Raw genomic sequence first — 23,204 nt, forward strand, 5'->3', positions numbered from 1 at the left:
TGATATATTTTTTAACCATAATATTGTGCTTACAGTGTATTAATCCTACCCAGTACAATATTATTTTAGTGACCCGCATTTTCTGTACGAAAAGATTTATCGATTGTTGTTTTTATTAAGTTGTTAAAAAAGTGTTAAAAGTGACTTTTATGATAAGAAAATAAGTAAGAGGAAATCCGTTGTTACTGATATTATCAATAAAAATTAGAAACAAACTTATTTTGGTAAGCGTTTGAAGATCACCTAAGTATATATAACTGTTCAATATAATATAAATAGTTATACAACACTATTAAATGACTTTAGAATCAAGAAAATCGATCACAAGCTCACTGAATGCTTTCCCAAAATGAATTTATCATTGCAGTAAGGCATGTATTGCATGTCGTGCCTAATATTTTTTTTATTATCTAAAGCCTATTTAAACGATTTTATATTAAAAATAATTTCCAGTATTTTATTTTGTGAGTCACTCACGGATATTTTTTAGTATTTTACTATAAAAACGTTTGGTAATACTTTAATATTTACCTGAAATTGTCCATTGACTAATATTCGTAAAATTGATAAACCATCCATCAATTTTGCAAACATATTTTTTACCAGTCTGAGCCAAAGAATCCGCTTATTGTTATTAAAGCAGCAAACATAAAACAATTTTGTTATTAAATTATTGTACATATCTTTTTACTAAATAAAATAACTGTTTTAAACTACAGATACGATGATAAGAGATGTGATATTTACGTAAACTATATATATTTAATGTTTCATGTATAAAATAATTAATAAAAAATAAATGCGTGGTGCGGAAATTAGACGTGGTATATACGAATTTTGAGAAGGCCTTCGACAAGGTTTTCTATGAGTTATTATAAAAAATTGCTTAGATGATTTCACTTGGTAATTCTCGGGTTATTTGTGCGATCGTAAACTGTTTGTAACGTATGGCGGCCTTTTAATCAGTAAAGTTTAAAAAAGGGTCTTGAGAGTTTGTGTATTTTTCGTAATTTTTTTTGTGTGTATTCTAACAATACAATGTATTGTACATATATTAATTCGACCATAATGACGCAATGGGGTAATTTGTTAGTGCACTATGTTCTTAATTTAATTTAAATGAACTAATAAATTCCGTGGCATTTAAAATGTAAATTAAAAACTAAATACCATTCTTAAAACACATAGAGCTGAATAATCTTCGATGTTTTTTCATTTGTATCCCATATCTGGAATGGGTTAAGGGTATATTCTAAATAATTAATATACAGATAATAAATTATTGAATATCATTGAATAAATTAGACTCCTGTGGATTTATTAAGAAAATTAAGTTTGCCCTAAAAGGCTTAAAATAAATAAATAATTGTTCTTTACAGTCAATTTTAGAATAAAAGGCTTAGGATTTTTTTTTATATATATGTACCGTCATTTAATAAATATTATATTTAGCTATATTATAAAATGTTTAATAAATATTTACGTGAACGATAAGTATACAATATCTAAAATTGATTGCCAGCATTGGAGATACTTAAGCGTCAAATTGTTCCGTGTTTCGAAGGCGTCATTACGGAGGCTTTCAGTGCTACCTTATTACCAGGGGCTGGACAGGTGAGAGTCTCGACTGATTTGATATTTATATTTACGGCCCACGAGCTCGAACGTCATTTGAATATTTTAATATAAATCAGAGGCTTTATATGCGAGGCGCCCGTGTGTTTTCCGACTTGGACCCGATCCGGTGTCAAACTTTGATTTAAACGAAAGCACATCGAAAGCTCTCTCCATATAAATTTATTATTTAAAAGTCAGTCGCACAACCGTTTTCCATTACTTGAATATTAATATATTAGTAAATTTACTTTTTAAAAAAAATAATAAATTAGCATTAAAATAAAGATAAAAAATCGCACTGTTACCCGCATAGTTGTAACAAAATATGTTGATCCAAAAATGTCTAATATAGTCCATTTCAGTTCAAGAATTTTTAGAAACATTTTTAGGACTTCCGAACACTATGGTATAAAAGTTACTTCTCAATTATTACAAAATCCACTAGCATATTGTATTTTACAGATTACACTTAAAGCAAATATTGACTAGCGTCTAACTACGTACGAACAGTTTTGACCCATAAATTTCTCTTTGCGCCGAATGAATTTACACCGTTTATTTATAGCCAAACGTCTACTTTGAAACACACATTCACCATACCCCTAATGTATCCGTTTTATTCCGCGTCTTATCCAAATTTAAATTGCCACACAGCCACCGCAGCGAGCGCAGAGGAAATTCGAACAATGCTCGAATAGATCACGGGGCGAAACTGGGAAAATACAGAAGTTGAACCTGGTACGTCAGCGTATTAAAACTGTTGAAAAGCACTCGGTCTGAAATCTGTAGCAGTTGCCACTTTGAGAAACTTTTCACTCTGCACGTCGGCCGATATTGCCGGTAAAGACACCTGAGACTGTGGGAAAATTTAACGATTCGTGGGGGAAATTTAATGATTTACTTGTCAGAGAGGATAACAATAAAAATACTTCATATATAATAAGCTGAGATTTCGCGAGTAATATCGATTGCCTTAAGTGTAAATTGGCTTATTCAATTTTGATGTGATATTAATTGTTTTTGTGTTTAAATAGTTCTATGCTTATTAAAAAAAATTAAAAGTGGGACACATGTATATTGGAATAAGTTATAAAAATAACTGTAAGGACAACAAAACCCTTTAAAGCGTCAAAAATGTGCAGAGGTTTTTATGTGATTAGTTAATATCTAACCTACTAAAAACCTTACACATTAGAAATTAAAGCTTAAGAGTATAAAGCAAGATGTGTTTTAGCATATTATATTTATATTTAAATTGAAGTTAGCTCATTGTCCCGGAATCCTAAACGATTACGATACATTTAAATTCTTAGAAGTAAATTAAATGAAATAATTCTACTCGCAAAACTTTTACTTTTTTCGACGAAAAGATTTTATCTTGACTCTTAAAATCATGCTTCGAAGAAAATGATTAAAGTCAATTAATAATTGTTTATGTTAGATTTTTAATTACTAATTGTAAAACAAATATATTTTGTCTAAAAATCAATATAACTGTGATATTGTGAATACATAAACATGACTCTCTAAAAATAATACTCATTTACAAAACCATGTTTTAAACCAGCATGTAAGAAAACTAAATCCTTCATAAAATAGTGAAACCTGGTGTTAATTTACAGAAGGAATTTTTTATTTTTAAAATTAGGTACATATAAAACGCCAATATATTAAAAAAATCCAATACCAATAAACGAAAATGATTAGGAGTGATTGAAAGAAACTAGTTTTGAAAAGTATCATGTCATGACAATAAATAAGTCATTAAATGTAACAGGAATATACTTATTTTATACCTCATTTTATGTCATACATATTCCAAAACAACTAGAATTCTCAAGATTATACACTGTTGACAAATAAGGAGTTACACATGTAGTCTGGCAACTGCTAAAACATGAGCGACACGCTGTACATACAAGATACCTATCAAAATGCGAGATATTTCTAAAAAACAGTGCGTAAAAAGTCCTGCTACTGTAGCTAGAGAGTCGTTCACCATTTGAAAGAAAGTGATGGAACCGCAAAAGAAAAATAATTCTTTAAGAAAAGTACGACATCAGCGCTCTTTTTGTCCATGCACCCATCTGATTCGAGCGCCCTCGGCATGACACATTCTTCTGTCGGTGCGCCACTGGAGATGTCGTTAAAATACACACAGGGGTGTGTTTCTTTCGTCGTGGAACTTAAGGGGCGTCCGTCGTCGTCGTCGGTGTAAAAGAAGTCTCAAATGAGGCCAACTTGTGTAATGGCGGAAACGTGATGCGCCTAAGGGCGGACACGTATGCCGTACGTCCGAAGACGTATATAAAATAAAAGACAAATTGCCAACCCCCCAGGGGAACACTTTATCGAGCCCCCCATCCACCTCCTTCAACAATTCAATTCGCCAGACGTAAACGCAGAGAAAAAAAGTAAGTCGACGGTAACGACTGCGGGGGTTCCTTGCCTGACGCCACTTTTACGGTGCTGCTTTTTTTAACGTTGCCAGTTTTAAATATCTACCATTCGCCAACAGTCGTTATAATAAACGCGTTATAAAACGTAAAAGCGCTGTGTGCTTAAGTCATGGTGTAAATTATGAGCGGTGATAAGGTTTTAATCGGAAAATATATTCTTTTTTAACTTAAAAAAATATTAGTATCATTCTGACCATTTGGGTATATCATCTAATATTATATTATTAAATATAAATTGTAATTGAATTTAAATTAAAAAAAAATTGTTAATAATCGTACAGTTTATCTTAACTTTAAATAAAATATTGTAATGTTCATTATGTCGCAATTTTATTATATAAATATGACCCTCAATTATCTTCTTGACTAATATGAGTGAAGGCTATGTTATTATACGTTTATCTTTATTTGATATTTCAATTTCTAAAAAACATTGCCTTATCAACTTAATCTGTCAACCTAACTAGTTATTACTAAAAGTGATTATGTTTAAGATTAAAGCAAAATTATTACTAAAATTAAATTATAAGAAATAAATTAAATTAAATTATAAGTAATTACCAAATGCATTTAAGTTATAAAATTTTAAAATTTGTAACAATTATTTATCAAGATAAAACCGAAAATATTACATCTAGAGATCGTGTTACGTTAATTAAATCATTTTTTTAAATAACTTATAATTTAAGTGTATTTTAATTCACAAGCAAAGTCATTTTAAAAAGAAAATTAAAATTATAAGTAGATTTTTACCTTTAACGAATAATTAATGTTGTAATGTTAAAATTTATCAAGTTAAATTTATATTTATGTCACTGTTAGTGATACCTAATTTTATTAACTACCACTGTATATTTAAGTATTTATATTAATATTATTAATTAAATATACATTACTTAATTGACAAATAAAATACGCTTGCTTAAAATAAATAAAAAAATATTAACGTTCCATTTTCGATACCATAGCTGTAGTTATTCCCATACCCTTGTTTCGTTATGTTTCAATATGTAGACATTTTGTTATTTCATATTTTCGTTAGCTTAGATTTCGCCATAAGGGCTCGGTGTCTTGATAAATATTATTTATAGTGGTGGACTCTAAGGCCTAAGACGACCCCTAGAGCTTTTACCGTAATCTCGGAAAGTAAATAATAGGTATATTGTGTATATATTTATTTCATAAAAAAATAAACCTCTAATATTTCGCCGAATCGCATATAAATATACTATTATTCATAAAATTTAATTAGTATGATAACGTAGTACGTAAGCAGTAAAAGATAAAATCTAGGCAATAAGGTTATTTATCTTTTCAATAACCCATATTTTTATTTGTATAGTAATTTTATTACATATACAATAAATAATAGTTTTGTTTATTTTTTTGTTGCGAATACAAGTGCTTTATATATTAAAACATATATTTATGTTTAAGTCTATTTGACTGTCCTTGTTACTTATCTATTATTATCGTAAAATTAATGCTAATTCAGAATTGGTCTGACCAACTCTGTCTATTGAAATGGAAAGTTTTTTCTGGACTTCTAGGCTTGTAATGAGTCGTCTGTGCCAATTTGCGGTGAGGGCTAATGTATGAAGTACAATATTATCTTAAAAAAAAAATTATTGCAATTTTTTGTAATTTAACTTGTATTTTAGCATAAACATACATAAAGTTGTTTTATTTGCTCTGCTAGAGAAATTGCAAATCAATATTTATTTTTATCATTTAACAATAAATTGTTAATCACAATTTATTTTTATTATTATTCAATAAACTAACATTGCCTTTGAATGTGACTGTCAAGATTGCTTAGTAAATTAGTAGTACATGTGTTTGATGTTTTTATAACCAACTATGTCGATCCAAACTATTTAGTTGGGCTACTAATGCTAGTGTCGATGGAGTCCAGCCTTGTACTGTATCACCTGTGTCGATTTGATGTAAGCTTCACTGGTAATTGAATTCTCGTGCATTCGAAAATCAATGTGTTGTTCTTGCTATATCCGAATAATATTCAATGTAAATTTTTTAAAATAAAATATCATTTTTTCTTATGTGACTATTTTTTATAAACCTTAGGTTTATCTACAGATTTTAAAATCTATTTTGTATATAAAAGTTATTTATTATTTTATGATTATAATTCTAGTCATGAAACAAAAATATTATTTTATCTAGATTTTACTTATCTCATAATATATTATAAAACTATTAATAAAACTCAAGTTAGGTCGTGCATATTGATATCTATTGCTATGATAAATTAAAATATATGCCAGGGATTTAAATACTTTGATTTTAGTCGAGTGCTTTATTCTTGCTTGTGTGTGTCGTTAGTATTTATCTCGTTGTAACACATTCGGATTAACGCTTTTCCACTTTGCTTTGGTAGATAATAAAATTATATTATTGAAAAAATGTATAGACTTTAGCGTAAAATAGTTTATTATGGAAAATAAAATATTTTTTGTTGCTCATGATATTCTTATAATAGAATCATGTTTTAAGGCTGATTAATTAATTATTTTTAAGCAAAAAAGGCACTAGTGATTATTTTTTAAATCAATTTAATCTACAAAATTCTTAAGGCTCTATATAAGTGAAAGACTGGTAAGATATATATGTATATATATATATAATATTATATTTAATATCTGCTGGAAGGACTTAAGTAATGCCAAGTAATACTTCTAGTTATTACATATTCGCTCCAATATTTTCAAGTGGATGGATTCCTTATAGTAACTTTGTTTAATTGCCATTCCTTCTTCGGGTAATTAATAATAGCATTTTAATTTAATCCTGAGGTTGAAAAGCAATTTCTTAGAATATTGTATTTCAATAATTGTAAATTAAATGAAAATTTGTTTTATACCAGGGGTCGGAAAACTTTTAATGCAGAATATGTAACTAAAAATATAATTTTAAAAGTCATGATCGACTTTTACATTTCTACGTCTACATTTGATTTTTAATTAAGATTTGTCGATGTTTAAACAGTGATTTATACTTACTAGAATAATATGTATATTTTATTAAAAATATTTTAGTTTTAAAGTCGCTGTAAATGGTAAAACTGTTATTTATATATCTTTAAAAATTAAGGATTTACCCATTTGTTTAGCATATATTTCGCTTTCATACATGAAAAGTACTGACCCCTAATTAAACGTAATTAAATTAAAATTTACTAGTATATAGGTAAATATAAAATATATATTTGATAATCGTTAATTGACAAAAATATTAGATACAATATTTTCGCATTAATTTTTTATAAAGGAATCAAGAGGCGTATGCTGCCGACCCCTGCCGTATTCCATTACGACGCCCATGTTTTATTCTAACGAGTTTTGTTTTCATTTCACTCAATTAAAATTAATATATGTAAAATAAAGAGATTCTCTTAAGGTATTTTCACAGCGTATTATGTCAAGATATTAATAGATAAAATATAAATTTTGATTTATTATTAGAATATGATTTTGTATATTAATTATTACATAATATACTTTAACACATAAAATAGCATTTTTGTTTGTATTAAATTGTTGAGTATGTTATTATTTATGTGACTTTGGCACTATTGTATATTTCTTGTTTCATAAGCATCTCTTGTTGCGGTTTATTATTTTTTCTATCTACTAATAATCAATGTTTAGATTTAATTGTTGAAAAATCGTCTGAAACTACATCATATAAGATATACTTAATTTTTATTACGAATAAGACATTTTTAAATATGTTATTATTCTATGAATAAATATTTATACAATTGCATACAAAACTTGATTTATTGCCAAAGCAATATAAATATAAATGTTAAACTGATTATTTATATTTTGCCTGTATACTGTGTTCATAAAATGTATTTATTTTTAATTTTCATTTTACTTTACAATCTAATATAGCAATCAGCACGATAAACCAGTGGTGTAGTTGGTGACTAATAATCTGAAGTTCTGAGTTTGAATCCCATAATAATCTTTGTAATTTAGATTAATAATTATTTACAAAACCTTAAGTTTGAATATAGCTATAAACTACAATTTGCAAAAAATATTAATTTAAAAATGGGAAAAGTGAGTTTAATTTTTAATTAATTTAATTCTTTAACTGTTCTAAACAGCTGTAACTACATATGACGTCACTCCACCGCAATAAATTGCAGACTGGTTCAGTGTTGTGTAATAAATTGTACACGAAAGTAAATATGTATATATTGTACTTAATTTATTTTACTCTACTTATTAGATTTGTATATAGTACATGCATTTTTTATTGTTGAAAAAAATACAAGTCAGTGTTTATATATTAAAGGTTTACACCAAATAGCACTAGTATATTGTATTAATATTATAGATTCAGTTAAAGCAAATTCAAAGCACTTCATAATTATGATAGAATAATACTAGTGACATCACAGGAGTTCCACTTTATGCACAAACACAGATAAGGCTAATCACACATTTGACAAATAAGCGGGCCGCAAACAATCGTATAAATTAACAATGATATACCAAAATGTAAATAAGGATGAATATGATTAGATAAATATAAATATTATTTTTTAGCTTTATTAAAATTTAATTAAGTAATTTATCAAAATAATAAATTTCAAAAAAGATAAAAGATTATTATTAAAAAAATATATTCTAAGCATAAAAATATTAAATTAAAGTAATAAATCTAGATATGCCAAAGATTATTATAATAATATACTTTTAAATGTATGATGAACAATGTTTTTAATTTAATATAAACTAACTAGTTTCAGTAGATACACACTCCATTCCATGTTTTCGGTTCTATATTTTATTTTGAGTTCATAAAGAGTATTTTTTGTAAGAGCTGTATAAAATCTCCATCATTATACGCTAAACGAAGCGCAAAGGTGCTCTCTTTCTGAAACGCATCCTTTGTATGCTAATAATTTTAAATTAATACGAAAGAGGATACTTGAAATCCCCTCGTGAGTTAAACTTATACCATTCGCTGGAGAAATGATTTATATTAAAAACATTATTCAAGGGTTTTTCTTAAGCTATTTTTATAGTTTCTAATACTTATTTTTCTACAAAAATATCAAGAGCATTTTGAAAATATTAAATAATTCCTATTTTATATTATTGAAAAAGTTTAAAGGAATTAAGATAAGCAACTAAACTCGATCATTTTTTTCAACATATATAATATGTTTACATTTTCATGTAGTCATTTTTATAAGAGACATTTAACGAAGATTATCAACGTGTGTTGAAATTATCACTTAAAACGTGTTTTAATATACAAGGTGCTTGTATACGATAATCGTAATCCAAAGCTCATTTAAAGGCGTTAGACTACAAAAATGTTTAATAATTTAATAACTTTATATAAAGGTATTTCTAAAACCATTTTTGAACTCCTTTAATTAACAAGGAGAATTTTGTTATTTGGGGCTCTAAATTATAAAACATGAGTCTAGAATGTTGCGAATCAAAGTGTCATAGAGGACGCAAACAAAGTTTATATGTAGATACCTCTACTTGTTCTCAAAAGTGATTCCGAGATCTTTAGTGAAAGTTTTTCTAGCCAAAATGTGCCCACCGAGATCGTAAGAATAATCTAATGGCAAACGGTATCGTGAAAATGATACAATATGCCACTTTCCGACACTAAAGGGAAGACGATTGACAGAAGCATATCTCCCTAGAGAATCAAAATCACTTTATAGAGAAAAAGAGTCTGCAGCATGCATTTCATTTTTTTTAACAATCTGTATTTATAACAAAACTTGAATTTGTAACTGACGCTTTTTTATAAATAATGTGAAGAGTAGGAGACTCAGGTTTGACATTTGAGAAACTTTGTAAAAAGTTGCAAATACGTAAGGTATATAATAAATTCAATATTATTATTTATAAATATAATCTTTGAGATATATTTTTTATGTATAAAAGGTGCAATTGGGTAGGGTATGTAGCTAGAATGAAGGGTTACCAATCGCTAAAAGCTATATTAGATTGACGTACTATTTATATATCCTTAGATACACAAGGTGTGGATCCTATTTTCGCACATCCAATTTCGAATTAACTCGTGTCCGTTTCCGTTAATTCTAAATTCTTGCGGTTGTCCGCAATACACATACAAATACACTGTATACTTATGTATGTATGTATAAGATTGGAAAGCTTCATTAATTTGGTCTGTGGTGTGTAGTATTGCAAAACGACGTCATTGGCATGGCAAAGCAGGGCCGGTAATTGAAATGTGGTCTGTCCGGAAGATGGACGGCTTCCTGCGGCCGTCGAAGTCACCGAGTGTTCCCTAAATGGATGGCCGAAACCCTCAAACGACCCCTGTCCACCCACCCACACCCAGTTAATCAATTATTTGCATTTCGCCCACACCTTCGGCCTCGGCTATTTTATTCTCGACCCGCCCATCGTATAAATAATCAATTTGATCGGCTTAAAACGCAACGTAAATCTTTGTGTATTAAACGGCATGGTAATAACCGAAATTGAATTTGCTTTTTTTTATAAATGTAATTAAATCGGTCACGTTAATCGTGAACAATATGATTGACATTTAATTTAAGTATATTATTATTTTTCTTAAGCATACAACAATACTTGTGTTACTTCATTAAATTATAAATATATTCTATACATAAAATTTTTTAACGTGTACTAAGCTATTTATATTTAATTGTGTATTGAAAATTTAATAATTAGCAGAGAGATGTATACATTTAGAAGTGTCCGCGTTTTTAAAAGTAACCGCATTATGGCATTTTTAATTTTTAAAAATTGAATACGAATAAAAAATAGTAATCTGTTCATATTTTTAAACAATTTTAAAATGTATAAAAAAATTCAACAAGAGTAAAAAAAATATAAATTTTGAACATATTTTCAAAAATATAATAATAATGATATTCTTTGTTGTCCAAACGACGACGGCAAGCCGTAGTTTCTTGAGGAAAGATAAGGTTAATGGATGATGGGTTATGTTTGAAAGGTTGAGATAACTGATGTGTTTTCTTAAAAACATTTGAAGAAAAGTGATATCCTTGTTTTGTTTACAATCTGTGAAAAAATATTTCAGAAATAAAAATAACAAATTTCAGATGAAAAAAATTCATCTCAAAAAATGTAACGAATCTCACGCGATGATATATGTATTATTTTATACATAATATTAAAATTTATACAATACGTACCGAAAAAATAATATGCTAATACTGCTTTATATAAATACATAAATACACAACCTGTATAAAGCATATATATAAACGTCAGATGAATTTAAAAATATATTTTACATATACTGAAATAGAAACTGTGTGGTAATGTTTATTTATTATTTACCCACAAACGTTAAATATTATTATTCTTTAATTTTTGTAAAAAATGAACAAAGGGGGCACACGGAGTCGAACCGAGGACCTGTCGATCTGCAGTCGATTGCTCTACCACTGAGCTATACCCCCGGAGATGGCCCGAGGTCCAAAACTATGAACATAAACAGTATTACTCCCACACACGCATGGCACTGATAAATGCAGTGTAAGCGTATGAGGGCGTCACGCACACAAACAATCATAATGATTCATTGAAGCAAATTGATTGTCAGCAGTCAGACAGTTATTTATAACGCAAATGTAATGCATTTTTTTATTGTCCCCATTTCAAGAATTTGTATTTTTTGATTGCTTTCTTTGTTATTTATTTATATTCCTCGTTGTTTTCATTGATAAGAATAAAACTTCTAATTAATAACTTTATTGTGCTTTTGATAGTAAAAGATCTATAAGACTTTTTACTTAATTCATTATTCGTTGGATTAATCTCACTCTTTCAATTGCTCCATTCACGTTTTCAGTGCATATATATGTTTATTGTAGCTATATGTAAAAAAATTGCCAAATAGTAATGCATATTTTAATTAATAAATTGTTAATATATTGTAGTTTCATGTTTTTAGGCCAAAGCTTGTGTGGCCTTGTAGCTAAATATACAATGAAAAAGCTGTTAACAGTTTATTTTATAAATATATATAATTTACTATATATATACAGGCAAACGTGGATGCGGTGCTATCAGGAGGTAGAGTTAAAATGACAGGTCTTGGAAGTTAGAGTTTCTGCAGGCATGTCAAATTGTATGATTATCGGGTGTGATTTCGTGGAACAGCTGGAATCTGTCGTGACGTGTTATCGTGGTATACGATCCGCTTATGTGTTTCATGTCCATGCAGTGTCCTAACTTAAATATAATTTGCGTAAAATAGACTTTGAATGGTAATGGAAGCGTTAAAACTGCATGGCTACAGCAAAGCTATGGATCGAGTTCTACTGCTGAGGTTCGCATGAATAGTACTATCAAAAACTCAATCCACCCTAATGGATTCCATTATATATAAGCTGTAAATGAAAAAGTTTTTCGTACGTTAAAAGTGTGCGTGAATTCAGAGCCAGTTATCGCGATAGTTTTGTATTATATACATAGTGTAATAACGAGTTTTAGTAATAGCTTCCGCTTTAATTTGTCGTCGTCGCGTGTCACTAATGGATTGTCGTCGCTCTGCTTATCTGCGTCGGTTTGTCTCTGCGTCGATTTCATACGTTGTCATCGCATCGTTCGCTACTGCCGCCGTGTTCATTATTCGAGACGAATTCGGTCATTTCTCCTTGGCGTTGACAAGTTTAATGCTGTGTTAACATCTATGCGAAATCTTACTTGTCTGTATAATAACTAAATTCAAGATCAATTCAAAAGGTTAATCCCATAAGGCGCAGTAACCTGAAAAATATCCTAAATTGCATTTATTTTAAATATCTGTATATAAGAAAGCTTTCGCCCTCGACTTTCGAACGTTCGACTTTCGCACAATTCGCTATTTCGCACATTTAAAAAAAAACATTTTTAAAAAAAAATTATAAACATGAGTGAGAAACGGAAAAACTTCAATGTTGATACCAACAAAAAGAAATCAAAGACTCATAAACTTCACACGATTCGAGACAAAGATGGAAATTATTAGACGTTCTGACCAACATCAAAAAGATATCCCTCTGAGTATTTCAATTATTCAAGCAAAAGCTCTTAGTTTGCACAAGGATTAGGAGGATAGATTAAAAAAATATTTTATCACGGTTTTTCAAGCAAGTAACGGTTGGTTTTACAATTTTTAAATGAGGTATTCCTTTCATAATATTAAATTTACTGGAGAATCGGCTGATGCGGATAAAGATGCTGCAAAAAAATTTATTTCCTAATTATTCAAAATTATTGAAGATGGAGAATATTCGTCTAGCCAAATATCTAATGTAGATGAGACAGCTTTATTTTGGAAAACTCTTTAACAATGAAAAATATGAATGAAGCTTTCACGCACCTTGACAATTTTTTTAATATTAAGGAAGATTGTGATCCCAATGGAGAACGCATATCTCAAGTGCGTAGAGCGATCAATAAGACATAGCATGTTATAAAATACTATATGAATAAAAGAAAAAGAATAGAGGAAAAGAGTTAACTCTTAATAACTTTTTAAAGGATACACCCGCAAACCACACTTAAACATGTAACTTAAACACCTCTTAAACATTTTATATTTACTTGATAAATAAATATTATAAAATACATAAAATTTCAAATTTTTTTACTTCCCTCTACTTTCGTACATTCAACATTCGCACACATTTTCAGGAACCAATTATGTGCGAAAGTCGAGAGCCGCCTGTAATGTCCTAAATGCTAAATATATTGATTTATAAAATGACTCATCTTTTTGGTATTGATTTGTGGTAATTGCGGCGTTTGAGGACCAACTAAATTTGATTTATTCATCTTGTAGCTAAATTATTGCAATTATCACTTTCACTTTCACATTTTTATACTTCTTTATTTTCTCTTCATTGTATCGTTAGCAAAATCAATGTTGAGTCTATCTTCCTATGGCTTGTTCTTTTCTGAAGGCTTTAAATCATTATATACATAGTAGCTTTAAATACACTCTGTTTAACATTGCACTAAAAAAATAACTAGAGATTCCAGAGTCAAAATAACAAGCAGTATATATTATATATTAAATCTGTACAATTTTTTTCTTATGCATAATATATATTATATTATGGAAAAGTCAAAACAGGCACAAATAGAAGTCATTCCAAAAAAAAATAACCCTAATAATAAACGACATGACCTAATGGCTCAATGGGGACAAGATTTTTATAACATCCAAATAAATAAGCAATAAGATAAAATATGTTTATACTTAATATTTGTGCAAAAAGTGTGTCATGTTCACGTAAACTTATGTAATCATGTAGACGTATACTCAAAATGATATTATTCGTGTCTACGTCCAAAGGATCCAGTAGCCTATTAAATAGGTTAAACTCTAAATTTTCAATGTTAAGCTGGACCAAAATTGTCGTGAGGAGGGAAGCAGCTGTTTTCTCGATCTCATCTGTTGATATTTGGCGGCACCTTTTAATTAGAGTACGTTTGTACAAACTACAAAGCTCGAGTTATTGATGTGCTGTTAGAATTATGTCACAGATTTTTAGATTTAGGTGTTGTATACTCGATTTAATAAAAAGTAGATTAGCACTATAGAGAGGTATAGTGCTAAGCTACTTTTTGCTGCTACGACCCATTACGACGAGCTAGGATTGTAATTAAATTAGCTTGTATTCTTACTGGACTATCATTACCGTTGCGATGGAGTTTGTCAGGTTTCAGACTGTCAACTAAACATGTTTGAAACGGCTGTTAAATATTTTGTAAATAAATATTAATAAGTAAAAAAAAATGAAAAAGGATATTATAAAACATTTTATGAAAACGAAAATTGTATATATATTAACACACCACAGCGGATCAATAAAGATCACTCTCTGACTATCAGTGGTCCATGGACCACCAGTTAGTGATTACTAACATAAGTGATAAATGTTTTTATCAACTACTTTATAATGCATATTTTTATTCCATATTCAATTTCTTAGTAGTATAATAAGGGTGCTATCTATAGAAAGTTTAAATCTAATTTCAATAGGTAGATGGTTTTCCTCCATTATCCTATCAATTGTAAAACTAACGTGCTCTTGAATTTTTATATTGATTGGTTCAAATATTGTTCAGTACTAGACAATTAATTATGGTTGCCAAACACTTTGCTAAATCCCAACGGTCTTGATTATTATTTTTCCACCGGGTCTCCCTAGTGTAATTACTGTCGATGATCGGCTTGAACTCGGTTTTTACTTCAGTAGTATCTTAATCAATTAGCTACCTTCCATTTTTTCTATGTACATGCGTTTAATACGATCTAAATATATATAAATATATATATTTGTAATAGTGTTATTTTTATTTATTTAACTCTTGCAGAAACTTATCCATTTCAGAACCCCTAAACTTGCTTTTAAATATCCGTTAGCGCCACTGTCGCGTTTCTTTGCTCAATTAAAATCATATTCCCTATTCGTACATACCCATATAAAAGGTCGTTTCGCGGGGATTTTTCCCGATAGAGTCCCGAGCGAGGCGAGTGCTTATTTCGGATTCAAAATCAATAGTTTGCTCATATCCCGAGGGTGCTTCGCCCTACCCCCAGAGACCGATAGCACTCTCGTCTCCGCCGAAATGAATCTTTTATACGGCCCGGCACTTTGTTCCAGCCAGGGTCCCAATCTATCGTGAAAGCCTTATTTTCAATTCGGATCGCTTCACGCAAATATTCGATATCTCTCCAGAATGAGTCTTGGTTAATGGTTGGAAAAAATCCACCGAGAACAACGCCGAATTGTAAAGTAGCCATTTTGTTTATTTTTGACTGACACCAATATTAATTAGGTGTCGATATGACTTGAAAATTATTTGCTAAAAAAATTTTATTTACAAAAATATAATTACTATATATAAAACATAATACAACATTAGGAAAGTAAAATACTTAATACGAATATTACAATAAATACATATTATACTTTATACAGAACACTATGTTTCTATAAAAATACAATAATATTTGAGCATGTTATATCTGGAATTGCAAAAACTTGCAATATACAATTTCATACTCTTCGTTGATTTAGCAAAGAATATGATTCTAGTGGCATACATATACTGATATGACTCAATATTATAAAATTATTGTATCATACTATATAACTTACTATATAAAATCTTTGATTTTATGATGTTCATCAAGCATAGTATAAATATTGCGAAATAAAGTGTGCTTTGTGAATATAAAATATGTGAAAATGTTGAGTTTGTAAATATTTTATTTTAGTATTACGTTACTGTATATGTATAACTGTATCAGTACATACATACATATACTATAGGTACTATGTATATTTATTTACTGAACTAAGATTTGAATACGCAAGCGAATATGATAATTACTACTATAAATTTTATCCGAAATTCGCATTGTGTTATATACAATTTTTGATATTTTCGTTTTGTGCAAATTTAAGATTGGGATTTTCTGCAAAACCTTTTATTTATCTTGACACTTCTATCCCACCGGGAGACCACGGACCTGTTTGAGTATCCACTGAAACTGGAATTCACAACGCTGGAAAAGCTTCCAGAATTTTCAATTATCTTTATACACACACATACAAACAAATATACCAAAATATAAAATGAATTATTAAATTCGTACCGTGTTCATAAGTCACGTTGAAACGCAAATAAACACAGTTATATAAACATTATTTTTATGTTGTAGGATTAGAGGTGTTTCAATAAACGAAAACATTAATATTGTCTTTCTTTTTTGTTTCAGGTGAGTACAGCATATTTATATCTACGTTAGTGTTGTAGAAATGAGAAGCATTTAAATTTAATAATGAATTTCCGAATGTAAGTTAAATTTGTTTATATTTTTTAATGATGCTATCGGTAATAGATGGTTGCTTGACGTGAATACCAGCTTGCAAATTCAGGCTTTAATTAAAGGGATGTTATGTAAATTGAGCTAAATACGAACACAATTGGCTCTAAATTTGTATTATCTCCTATTTTTAAAAATGTAACGCTTCACAGCATCACTGAATACTTACTCTCTAATAACTTCTAAATTCATTTACTAATCGGTCATATGATAGACTTTAAAGACTGCCAATTTGACTCTTAGAGCTAACAGACGAGTAACCAAACACCACAGCCTCATTTCTCATTTGATATTTGTTGAAAAAAATTTAATGATTGTATCCTAGTAAATTTGGTCTGTATACATATCCACATGATCGTTGTGGCTTTCGAGGGCGGAGACAAAATCGATCGATTCTAAAACCCAGGTTGATGTCGTCTTTACTGACTAACAAAAATCATTTGACACAGTTTGTCATAAGCTACTTCTTCAAAAGTTTGTTTTTTTAACGTCGAAGTTAATATTAAAATTAATAAGTAGCTGGATTATCTGATCTTTTTGTTCTTTACTCACGACGAAGCAATTAATAACTTGTAATATGTATTATATGCTGATGATCTGTAAGTGTTTTAGAATATTCGCAAAAATTGACAATCGATTACCTTGCGGCAAAATTATCTCACAGTTTAGATGAAGGTATTTTAAGTATAAATATTTTCTTCAATGATTTGAGAGTGACTTACAAGCAGGGGTTGAGATTTTCTATGTACATCGCTAAAATTTACTAGGCATCAGAGATACTCAGCTTTGTTGTGAGGAGCGCGAGTCTCTTCGCTAATTTATTGTCGATTCGCATTCTATACAATACACTAGTTTATAATGTACTCGAGTACGGCTTCATTTTTTGAAGTCCAAATGAAGCGAGGTACTTATTTTTGATGAAGAGAATACAAAGAACTTTTCTGAGATATCTCTACAAGGAGAAGAACGTGTTGTATCCATATGTGTATCCTAGTGACTTTTAAGTTGTGAAGGGTGGTGTCGACAACTCGTCAATGGTCAGTGAGTGTCGGCTGCGAAGAGTCGCGATCGCGTACTTTATTCTTGCCCGTTGCGGCCGGGACAGTTAAGTCACTGTTTGTAAAGGCTTTTCTTGCACGAGCCATCCAGATTTTTACCAAGTTTGCCAAACACAAAGACGTTTTTGTGATAGCTATGAAAAGCCGCAACAAAATATGTGGGATTGTGCTCATCTATTTTATTATAACTGTTTTTTAAAATGTGTAAATGCCACCATGACGCATTGAGAAAGCTGTCAGGTCATGATTTATAAAAATAAAAATAATAAATAATATCATAGAGGTTCGTCTATTATTTCTAATGATTTGATAATACTAATGAGAGAAATCTTTATTTTAGTAATATTTTTAAAAAAATATACGAGGGAAATTTTTTTATTATTAATATTGTAATAAATGTTTTCGTAACCTAATATGTTTAAATCAGAAAATAAATTTATGTCATATTACTCGCAATTATATATTTTTATCAGTTTTTAAAATAGTGTTCTATTTAAAAAATATATTTATACCATCTTTGCTATGACCAGAATAAGTTAATACATATTTTTTGATAGATTATTTTCACTTAAGGCACTAACTTTTGCCTTAAAAGAAAATAAATATTGTTTGTATACATTTATTGACTTTCAGCTGCATTTTTTTAATTTGATTAAAAACTAAGTAACACACGATAGTATTTTTAATAGTTCTAAGGCTTTGGGATAAAAAAAACTACTTATTGTTGTTACTGTATTTTTTTTCTATATAGAGTTTTTCGCAATTCTCGTATTAGAGTAATAGAACTATTAAATTTGATTAACTTGATTAAGAAAAAAGTTTTTGAATTGATAGATTTTGCTATATATTTGTCTTGATATAATCTACTTGATTAAAATATCTATATATTTATCCAACTATTTTTAATTACTAAAAACTTGCCAATATTTTTTCAGTATATAATTAAAAAACTGTATTTTTTATTACGTAATTTAGACTTTGCTTACTTAATATTTATAAAATGTATATAAATTTAATATAAAATATTGATATTAATGTACTTATTATTTAACTTGATTACAAAAATGTTAAATTGACATTATTATAATCAGCCAACAATTTAAAAATATTTATAATTTATCATTATTATCTATATATTGTCAACAAATATACGTTTAGTCGCTTAAATTAAATAATCTAAGCCTATAAATAAAATAATTATTCAATCTAAACTGCTTTTATACCGCAAAAGAAAGCTCAAAATACTTTTTAATATAGCTTCCCTTTTCATCCTTTTCGCATTATAACTTTTCATTTAAATTTAATTATTTTGTAACTTTATTTACTATTTAAACAGTTAACCATTACACAAAGCAAAGAAAGCACTCACTCGAACTTAAATATTTCACAAGTCAATATTTAAAAATTAATACTGATGTTAAACATTATGAACGCTACGTCGTTAACCACCTTCCATTTAATTACACACTTATGAATATCTAGTTTCAATATTATAATTTGTAATTTAAGGTCATATTCCACATGAGTTAAGCGATACACAAATTCACACAGTTTCGCTTAGGTATCAACTAGAGAGTATCCATATCATTTAAGGTAGGTCCTTTATCCGTTTATCCGCAGTGCCGTCATTGAACGCCAGCGTACTTATTTTATTTATCGTGGCAAAATGCGGATCTGTCATACATATTCATTTATCCCCAAACGTTTGTTAATTACGGTCTGCCTGTATACATAAATACATACATATGTACATGCATACAAAACGTATTATATGAAGCGGGTCGAAAAAGGCGTCGCGGCGCCCTATTGCGATTGGGCGTCGTTAGTAAATTTCGCAACTGGAATGAATTGAAACGTTGGTTAATTCATTATATTGATTGATTATACCGCAATGTGTTTGTGTTATTGGTGCGCGCTAATATGAGAACGCGCTAATTAGGCAGAACAATGGGCGTGTATTGGAATATAAATGTAATATTCGGCCCTTTATATAAGCAAGAAACTCAAATTAATGGCATAAAACAGCAGTTTTCATATATCAAGATTAGTGGCAATGAACATGCTGTTCCTTCAAATTCGTTATAAAATATTTAGGCATGTATAGGTAATCAGATTAGAGTAGAGTAGGGCAAAAGTGTGCAATTAGTTTTTGATTCAATATCAACAGTGGTAAGAGTCAAAATTACATTTAAACGCTGTGATGGTAAAATAGATTCTATTTTGGGATTTATAGAATAATATATAACTTGAAATTTTAATTGATTCTCTGAAAACATTCCTCTGTAAAGCAATGTATATATTATTGTTTGGGTAATATATAATACTTTCCATTAAAAATGTTGTTTTTTATTTAGAATAAAAAATGTTTTCTATAAAATGGGATTACCTTATTTACAAAATATAACATCGACGTGCATTCGCTATTGATGATCATAATAATAAAATAATAAATAAAAAAGGTCTTTAATAATAAATCAATATTAAAAAAAAAATTTATTGATGTTTTATCAACAAATTGTGGTAAAAAGAGATAGTTTAAAAAAGGTGCAGTTAAAATTTAATTAACCAATATATCGTATTCTAACAAATGCAAAAGTTACATTGCTCGATTGCTTTTACTAATCATCTTGAGGAAGTTTTCAAACCCAACGAAGCTGAAATATAAGACAACGACACAGGAAGTGAAATAGGAAACCACGAAAACGAAGAAATAAAATATATAACACCAACAGAAGTAGCTATAGAAATATTAATTAAAATTGGGCACCTGAATTTGACTCAATAACTGTCAAAATTATGAAGAAGCTTCCAAAAAGGCAAAAGTTAAACTAACATTTTTAATTAACGCAGTGTTTAGATTAAAACATGTGCTCAGTGCCTGGAAGATAGCAGAAATAATAATGATACCCAAGCCAGGATAACCATTAAACGAAATAAAATCGTACAGACCTACTCGTATATCATTACCACCAACAATATCTATTCGAAAAACTGATTTTAAAAATAATGAAACCCATAACAGAGAAGAAAAAAAAGCCGTGTAAAAAGTCCATGGCGTTTAAAGATGGCGAGTAATGATGTGGCACCTTTGGCAGAGGGAGAAGGTACTTGTACTAAAAAAACTTGAAAGATTTGTTTAGTGATTAAATAATGTGACGAAGAAGAAACTTTTGTCATAATAAATGTAATGAACATGCTAAATGTAACAAATGGTTTAGTTATTTTAAACGTCACTTTTTCCAAAAAACAGACTAGAAAGCCTAAAAATATTTTATAAAGAGAATATACAAAATTGTTCTTATTATAACAGCTACCAAAAAATTGAGCTATTCGAAGCTCTAGTGCCTTAAATAAAAATATGAGTAACTTATTTCGAAGCTAATCAAATTCATTAAGGTCCATGGTGACTTTGTTAAGGAAAAAAAGTAATTAAAGCATATAAGGATCTATAAAAATATTTTCTAGACTTCATATCTATACTCTTTCACTATATTTCGTATATAAAGTTATTTAAAATTATTATATACTTATTTAACAATCATATAACTTGAATAGTTTTAGTACTGAAATGGATTTCTTTATGTATGTATATACTGATTGTTATCTATTGACGAACATTTATCTCTTTTCTAACGTCACTTTGCTATAACAAAATATCGCATACATCCATGTCGCCATAAACGAGTTTCTCCTTACTCATATTTCTCGGAGACGTAATAAAAAAAGTAGCAGCAACACTCCAAAGTTCATAATTTATAAGCAAACGGCCATCGAGCTCCTTCGGCGACGACGGGCTCGATATGTTCTCCACTTTATTAAATATAGAAGGAGCGTAGTGTTTTTTTCCTCATCTCTTTCTTATTCTTCTTCTTGTTCTACTCTTGTGCCCTTCTACCGTGTTGTGTCAAGAGCAACTTTAAACGTCAGCGACCCGCCGTGTAAACTTGGCCCTAAATCCGCCAAGTTGGATGCGCGAGACCCATATCGAGATTTAGATGTTAAAACTTTCCCTATCTTAACGCGTTACAGTTTTCCTTTATTTTTTGGGACCCCCATCCCGTCCGTCGCGCCCACTGCTCCGCCCCTGTCCCCGTTCTTTCAATTTCATATTCATGCTTTTTGTTATTTATTCACGTTTTGAAAACTTTTCGTGCCTTCGTTTTCTTACTGCCATATTTTAGTGGAATATTTTATTTTTCCTAGGGGCTCTTCTGGTGTATGGGCAACATCCGTCTTGTCAGCCTTACGACGCCATTACACTCCGAAAATTCTGTACTTTTATTTAAAAATAAAATAAAAAAAAACGACGCCAACCGCCTCGGCTTTGTTTTTTATCGCCCTCCTAATACGGCGAAACAATTATTTTTTTCATTGCACACATTGCACGCACGAACGTTAAAACAGCCATTAAACAGATTAAAATTATATATTTTATGAAAAGAAAACATTTACACAATATTCATTTGTTATAATTATACATATTGAGGTAATTATATATTGCATTGAAAAACTACATTGTATAGCAAATAAAAATTATCCTAAATACAACTTAAATGCTTGCTACAGAGCATATTTTTAGATATTTTAAAATTTTAAAGGCCACAAAATGACTTAAGAATTTAATTTTATGTTTAATTACAGTAAATTGCAATGAATTGCTTACAAATTGCTATACTTACACAAGCGTGGATAGCCTGAATTGTTTTATTTAAATACAGAGATTTTGGATTTTTAATTTTTTTGTTATAAAAATTATAATTTTACTTGATAAAAATATTGCAATGCAGCTTTAAATCGTCGCTTTTCAATAACCTCCGTACAAAAAGTGTTATATTATCAAAAATAACATTTTAGAAATTTTTAGTTAATGGTAATATACCAGCGATTAACGAAATCTATTGTGAACGGCGCAAATAACAGTATAATGTCTGTTTTTATGCTATGAAATCTTATTGCAAAATAGAGATAAAAATGCCTATAGCATGTAGCAGGTACAAATAAATTTCATTGTTGATTGATTTATGCAACCCATGACGCTTTGCAACTGAAAAGCCTGTAAGCTATTATTTAATAAACACAAAGCTTCTAGTTTCACCACACATCATCCATGATTGTTTAATCAGTCAAAAAGGAGAAGGATCTTAATATTCTATTA

The 23,204-nt window shown here is 29.2% G+C and overlaps 1 protein-coding gene and 1 non-coding gene across 2 annotated transcripts in view; one reads left to right on the forward strand and one right to left on the reverse strand.

The window, feature by feature from the left end:
• Positions 1-23,204, forward strand: part of side-VII (sidestep VII transmembrane protein) — a 542,053-nt gene that overhangs the window by 95,770 nt on the left and 423,079 nt on the right. The gene's annotated exons all lie outside the window — the stretch shown is intronic.
• TRNAC-GCA (transfer RNA cysteine (anticodon GCA)) lies at positions 11,491-11,562 on the reverse strand. The gene has a single exon. It is a non-coding gene; the product is annotated as a tRNA-Cys (tRNA).

The sequence above is a fragment of the Plectrocnemia conspersa genome, unplaced genomic scaffold, assembly GCF_051122295.1.
Source record: "Plectrocnemia conspersa isolate PC_06_02 unplaced genomic scaffold, ASM5112229v1 ptg000008l, whole genome shotgun sequence".
NCBI classification, from domain to species: domain Eukaryota; kingdom Metazoa; phylum Arthropoda; class Insecta; order Trichoptera; family Polycentropodidae; genus Plectrocnemia; species Plectrocnemia conspersa.